Genomic DNA, 6000 nt, shown 5'->3' with positions numbered 1-6000 from the left:
GGATAGATTATCTCTGAAAAATCCATTAGCGTTCTGGAAGTTAATTTCTTACAAGAATGCTTTCATCTTTTTTTTCCATTGTAGTATAGTTGATAAGAATGCTTTCATCTTAATAGAAATCTTTAAAAAAATCAAGGTTGGCCCAGACCCAGAAGTACTAAGAATCTGAGCAAACATAATTTTAGACATTGTTGTTGTTCAGTTGCTCAGTTGTGTCTGACTCTTTCTGACCTCATGGATTGCAGCATGCCAGGTTTCCCTGCCCTTCACCATCTCCCAGAGCTTGCTCAAACTCCTCTCCATTGAGTTGGTGAAGCCATCCAACCATCTCATCCTTTGTCATCCCCTTCTCCTCCTGCCTTCAATCTTTCCCAGCATCAGAGTCTTTTCCAGTGAGTCGGTTCTTTGCATCAAGTGGCCAAAGTATTAGAGCTTCAGCTTCAGCACCAGTCCCTCCAATGAATAGTTAGGATTGATCTCCTTCAGGATTGACTGGTTTGATCTCCTTGCAGTCCAAGGGACTCTCAAGAGGCTTCTCCAACACCACAGTTCAAAAGCATCAATTCTTCAGTGTCTAATCTTCTTTATGGTCCAACTCTCACATTACATGACTACTGGAAAAACCATAGCTTTGACTATAGGGACCTTTGTTGGCAAACTAATGTCTCTGCTTTTTTTATGTGAATAGTACTAAATAAATTTTATATGTAGTTAAATAGTACTACATAATGTAGTAAGTAGTACTAAAAGAATTAGTACTAAATATATGTACTAAATAATGTGTTTATATGTACTAAATACATGTAGTAAAAGTAATAAATTTTATATGTGAATAGTACCAAACAAATTAGGGAGAGAAGATGAATGCTGTTAGTGAGGTGGATGGCATGGGAACAGCTGAGACATTTTCTAATAGGTTGAGGTATGGGATCAGCTAACATTGAAGGTGAGTGTCATTTCTTTAAAAAGGATACACACACCCCTTGTGAAAAGTGGCAGCCTTTCCCAGACAGACATTAGGGTTCTCCAGCATATAAGCCTCTTGCTGCAGGTATGTAGTACTTAAAATATTAAATGCCTCCTTGGTCCAAATTTAGTTTCCATGTCAAAAGAAAGGATAACTTTAAACTGATAAAATTGTCTTGGAGGGGTCAACAGTTTTAGTGATACTGATGAGATTTTTTTTTTGTCAGGGCAATATTCTCGTGTGTTAGCCAATAATGGTGTGTGTGTGTGTGTGTGTGTGTGTGTGTCCCTTCCTTCTCTTAGTTCCTCTTACTGTTAATTCCACATGGGTAATTAGCCATTTCCGAGAATAGCCTTAAACACACAGTTTTTCATGATTCTTAATCTTGACAGATTCATGTTATTTTCTGACATAGAATAAAGCAAATAAAAATATCTGAAGGCATTCTTCATTTTGGAGTTCTGGGTAGAAGTGACCACTCTTGGAGACTTGAGGGTTAATGATCAGACAAGGCTGTGGACAACCAGGGGTGTCTCAAGTCCTGGTTTTCCTGGAGCCTTCTCCATTTCTTGCTTTGAATGAATGATCTCAAGAAGAACACTAAGATTTTCCTTTCAAAAACGTTATGTTACAGACATTCCTTTATGATAAAACTACCTTAATAACAGTCAGGTATAAAAGCTGATTACGTCTGCTATGACAGTTATGGATGTAATTTAAGGGTGTATGTAACACATCAATGTAAAAAATTGCTTGGGACTGATCTCTTACTGTGAATTTCCCCAACAATCGCCTTACAGTTTTTTTTTTTTTTTTGAAGACTTTTCTATCCAAGAAGGTTGATCTCAGAAAGCCTAATTGAGGAGAATATTGCTTTGGTAAATTGCTCTGCTCGAGGCAACTGCCGCTGCTTCTTTTCTGATTTTAAAAACCTGAGCTCCAAATCACACTCGGCGTTTAAGGGCTTCCAGCAATAATTACGTCTGTGTCATCAGCAGCAGTCCTTAAAAGGGTCTGCCGTTTCCCCGCAATCTTTTCCGGGGCGAGCAGAGCCGTATCCACTGATAACCCGGCTGCCGAGGAACTGAGCAGAGCCGGCTCCAAACTTCTCAGCTGTTGACAGGCTTGACTTGCTGAGAACACTGGTTAAATATAGCACACGCGAGCTCAGCTCCTCGACAAAGTCATAGCTCTGACAGTGCTGTGAAGGGGGCAGAAGACGAGAAACCTAATCTCAGAAACCCAACAACACCTAGCAACAGTTGAAAAAACTTTTAAACAAAAGTCTGGGTGGGAGAGATACAACAGCCTCCAATTGCTGCTGATCGGGATTTCAGGGAGAAGGAGCTGCTTTCCCTCCTCTTCTACCCCGTTTCCTGCATGACTTCAGCTATTGGCTAGTCCTAGGAAAGAAAGTGGGAAAAGCTTTTTCCTCTGTATTCTTTTGGGCTGGATGGTTTTCCAGGACTCCAGTCTCTCTTGGGCTGTGGGGCCAGCCACTGGGTTCTTCAAAGGATAAGCTACCTCCGTAAAGGACGTACCTTTGGTTTAGACGAGCTGCCTGCCAGTCAGGTAAGACCGAAATGCCCAGCTACTTAACTCTCTTAAGACATTTCTGCTTCCACAAGAAGAGAGCTCTCTCTGACTCTGTGTTGTCTGTTTCCTTTGAGTCTCACTGTTCCACTACCTGATAACACATTTGAAACTGAGGACAATCACTGAATTGTTTTTTTAAAGAATCAGAAAGTCACCTCTTCCTCAGAATTACCCGATCGCTTTTTAAACACAAAGATCGTTATGATGCTTTAATAGCCATCAAAGTATTTCTGCCAAGTTATCATTTTCTGGCAGGTAGCAGAAATCTGACAAAGGACAACTTCACAGTCCTTTCACAGTGAGGATGGCTAACCAATGGAGGGGATATTTTCCCTAGAAGCAAAAGCACTTTCATGTAATGAAACTCGCTGAGCAGCTCGTGTGGTAAATGAGAGGGAAGTCCCGTGTGTGTTTGTGTTGCTGTACTTTCGCCCAGCCGCTTCTCTGATTTCACTGGTACACCTTGTGCTAGCTCTGACCTCGTTACATTACAGTCATCCCAAGCACTTCTGACTAGGCACAAGATATGCCTGGTTTCAAATCACTGCTTTTGCAGTTGTTGAATATAAACTATGCAGGAGAATGTTATTTTGTGTGTGTGGTTTTTGAGTAATTGCTTGTATACAGATAAGATAGATCCTGGTTTTTAAAACTCAAATTGAGTGTATTAGAAAAATTCTTTCTTAAGTTGCACATATTTGAGTATGAATGTGTTCACCATAGTGTGAAGGACATCCTCTTTTCATTTGCTGTATTGTCTGTGCTTCTGGGAGTTGCCCTGCAGTTTTATCAGAACTGCTTAGAGTGATCGATATCACACTGACTCTGACAAAAGTTATGGCTGCACATTGATGACATGGTTAGTTGATAACTTGTGTCTGTAGTTGGGTTGGATTTGCATAAGAAGTTTGTTCCTCTAGGTGAACATGATTGTTTGAATGAATATTCTAAACCAAGGATAATTTCAAAGAGGATACAAATGCACATTTAAAAAACCATTTGAGTCTGTTTTGTCAACTTTAGAGAAATAATTTACCCAAGGCCAGTTCTGAACACATTGTTGACCAGAATGTATCAACTCTTCCAGTAAATGTTCCCATTTTAAGAAAAACTAATTAAAGGTTATATATCATATGCTCAGAAAAATGAAACAGTACATCATTTAAGTATGTATTATATTTCATGACTCTGATTGTGCCATTAGTTTACAAAGTAAACGCAGCTAATCGTGTATAATGAATGTAACACTGCAAAATGCACCCTGTTGAAACTTGGTGTCAGAGAATGAAACTTCTAATACCTTAGTGGAGATGCAGCATCTTTGTCTTTAAAGAGTTTTGAAAAATCTGAACTAAACGCTTTACATTTTTCTTGTTTTTATCTTAGGAAGGGTCACACTGTTGGCTTACAAATGTATGTGTACAGCCAAAATCTGCCATTAGTAGATTTTGGAGGCGGGTAATTTCTTTTGGAGTTAGTGGAACAGTGTGAGGATAACGGAGTGCAGCATTTGCCTCTGAGTGAAAGCCATGTTTCCTGATGGACTGAGTTTTGAGAATCATTGTCTTCGTGACTGTAAGTTTACCCTTGAGAATCAAAAATAGCTCAGGTTAGAGCACGTGCTTTCCTCCAGTATATGAACAATCAACTGCATAGATTGTGTTCTCTGTTCACTCAAGTTCACATTTCCGTTGTTATTTTGGAGTCAGCCCTTTCCCCTTCACCGTAAGAGATTTCACTGCTGTGTCTCCACCACCGTAAGATCTATTCCCTTCATCCTGGGTCTGGTTTGTATCATGACAGTTCTGCTCCACCTCCACCCCTCAATACCATGCAAACCACCTTGCACACGCTATTGTTGTTTAGTCGCTAAGTTGTGTCTTTGACTCTTTTCCACCCCATGGACTGTAGCCCACTAAACTCCCCTGTACATGAGATTTCCCAGGCAAGAATACTGGAGTGGATTGTCATTTTCTTCTACAGGGGATTTTCCCAACCCAGGGATCCAACCTCATCTCCTGCTTGGCAGGTGGATTTTTAACCACTGAGCTTCGTGGGAAGCCCCCCGCCCACTACCCCATGATTGCAGGGTTAATTTTCCTATGCTTGTCTCTTCTACTCCTCAGTTATCTTCTTCGACTTCTAGTTGCTGCCAAACCCCTAGGCTGGGTATTTTGAAAACCTTCCATCATCGGGCACGTACTTAACTTTTCCAGTCTCAGCTCCCACTACTCAAGAACAAATGTCCCTCAGCTTCAGATAGGTCAGATTTGGGGCCCTTCTCCAAACACCTACATACGCACGTTTCAGTGCCCCGCCTCCACCCATTTTGTGCCCTCCTGCCTGGAACACTTTTCCTCCCCTTTCCTGAAGAGACTTTGTCCACTATTTAAAACTCACAACAGTGGCCTCCCCTTTCACGGTGATTTCCTGGGCCATACCTTTTAGAAGTGATTCCCTCTTAGTTTGGATCTTTTGGTGCTCTGTTAGAATTAGGGTTTTTTGGAGTGGGGTTTGGGTTTCCCAGGTGGCCCAGAGGGTAAAGAATCCACCTGCAATGCAGGAGATGCAGGTTCAATCCCTGGGTTGGGAAGATCCCCTGGAAGAGGACATGGCAACCCACTCTGGTATTCTTGCCTGGAGAATCCCCATGGACAGAGGAGTCCGGCAGGCTATAGTTCATGGGGTCGCAAAGAGTCAGACAGGACTGAAGTATCTGAGCACGCGTGCATGCACAGAATGGGGTTTACCTCTTTAAATTCAGTTTTATGAAAGTGACCAGGTACAAGGCATTATCCTAAACACCCTTTGGCTCTGAAGCTGTTCCGTGCCATGCATCTTAATGGATGTTCTATGAACAGTTTTGGCTCTGGATTTCTAATGACGAGCACGAGAGAACATATAGATTAGTATAAAATTAAGACAAACAACTACAAATGCAGTTAATAGCTTTTTATCTCAAAAATTTCTCAAGAAAGGTCTTCATAGTTTAACGAGCATAGAAAAATTACAAGTGATTGTAACTATGCTCATATACTTGATTGTGGAGATAATGTACACCTCAAGAAGGAAATACGAAGGGGGACATATGAAGACTGTATATGTATATACACACATACACACACATATATGTAAATATACACGCATCTCCTGTGTATGTACCTAGACTTCAAAATACTGTAACTCGTAGACTTTTATCATCTTTTGGTACCAGATTCTATTTACTTTTGGCACTGTTCATTTAAATTATAATTCCTTCCATTTGTGGATCATCATGAATTAAAATCTGGCCTTGAACATTAAAATGTTTAAATATCGTGCTTATCTTTTTAAAAATTTCCCTCGATATCTTAAAGAGAGACATTTCTCAGTTTTATTTTAAATCACTTATGAGACCTATAGCCTTACTGTGTGAGATAAAGTGTGAATCCTGATTT

At 40.5% G+C, this 6000-nt stretch overlaps 1 protein-coding gene across 4 annotated transcripts in view; it reads left to right on the top strand.

Annotated features, from left to right (window-relative positions):
- Window positions 1-2032: 2032 nt before the first annotated feature.
- FILIP1 (filamin A interacting protein 1) overlaps window positions 2033-6000 on the top strand; it is a 211075-nt gene continuing 207107 nt past the window's right edge. For 3 of the 4 annotated variants that reach the window (XM_040239058.1, XM_040239056.1, XM_040239055.1), the window contains exon 1: window positions 2033-2539. The gene's annotated coding sequence lies outside the window, so the exon portion shown is untranslated. The remainder of the gene's footprint in view (window positions 2540-6000) is intronic. The other variant, XM_040239057.1, reaches the window with a different exon arrangement.

Source organism: Oryx dammah, unplaced genomic scaffold, assembly GCF_014754425.2.
Source record: "Oryx dammah isolate SB20612 unplaced genomic scaffold, SCBI_Odam_1.1 HiC_scaffold_4, whole genome shotgun sequence".
Lineage (NCBI taxonomy): Eukaryota > Metazoa > Chordata > Mammalia > Artiodactyla > Bovidae > Oryx > Oryx dammah.
This window is presented reverse-complemented; position numbering and strand designations above follow the sequence as displayed.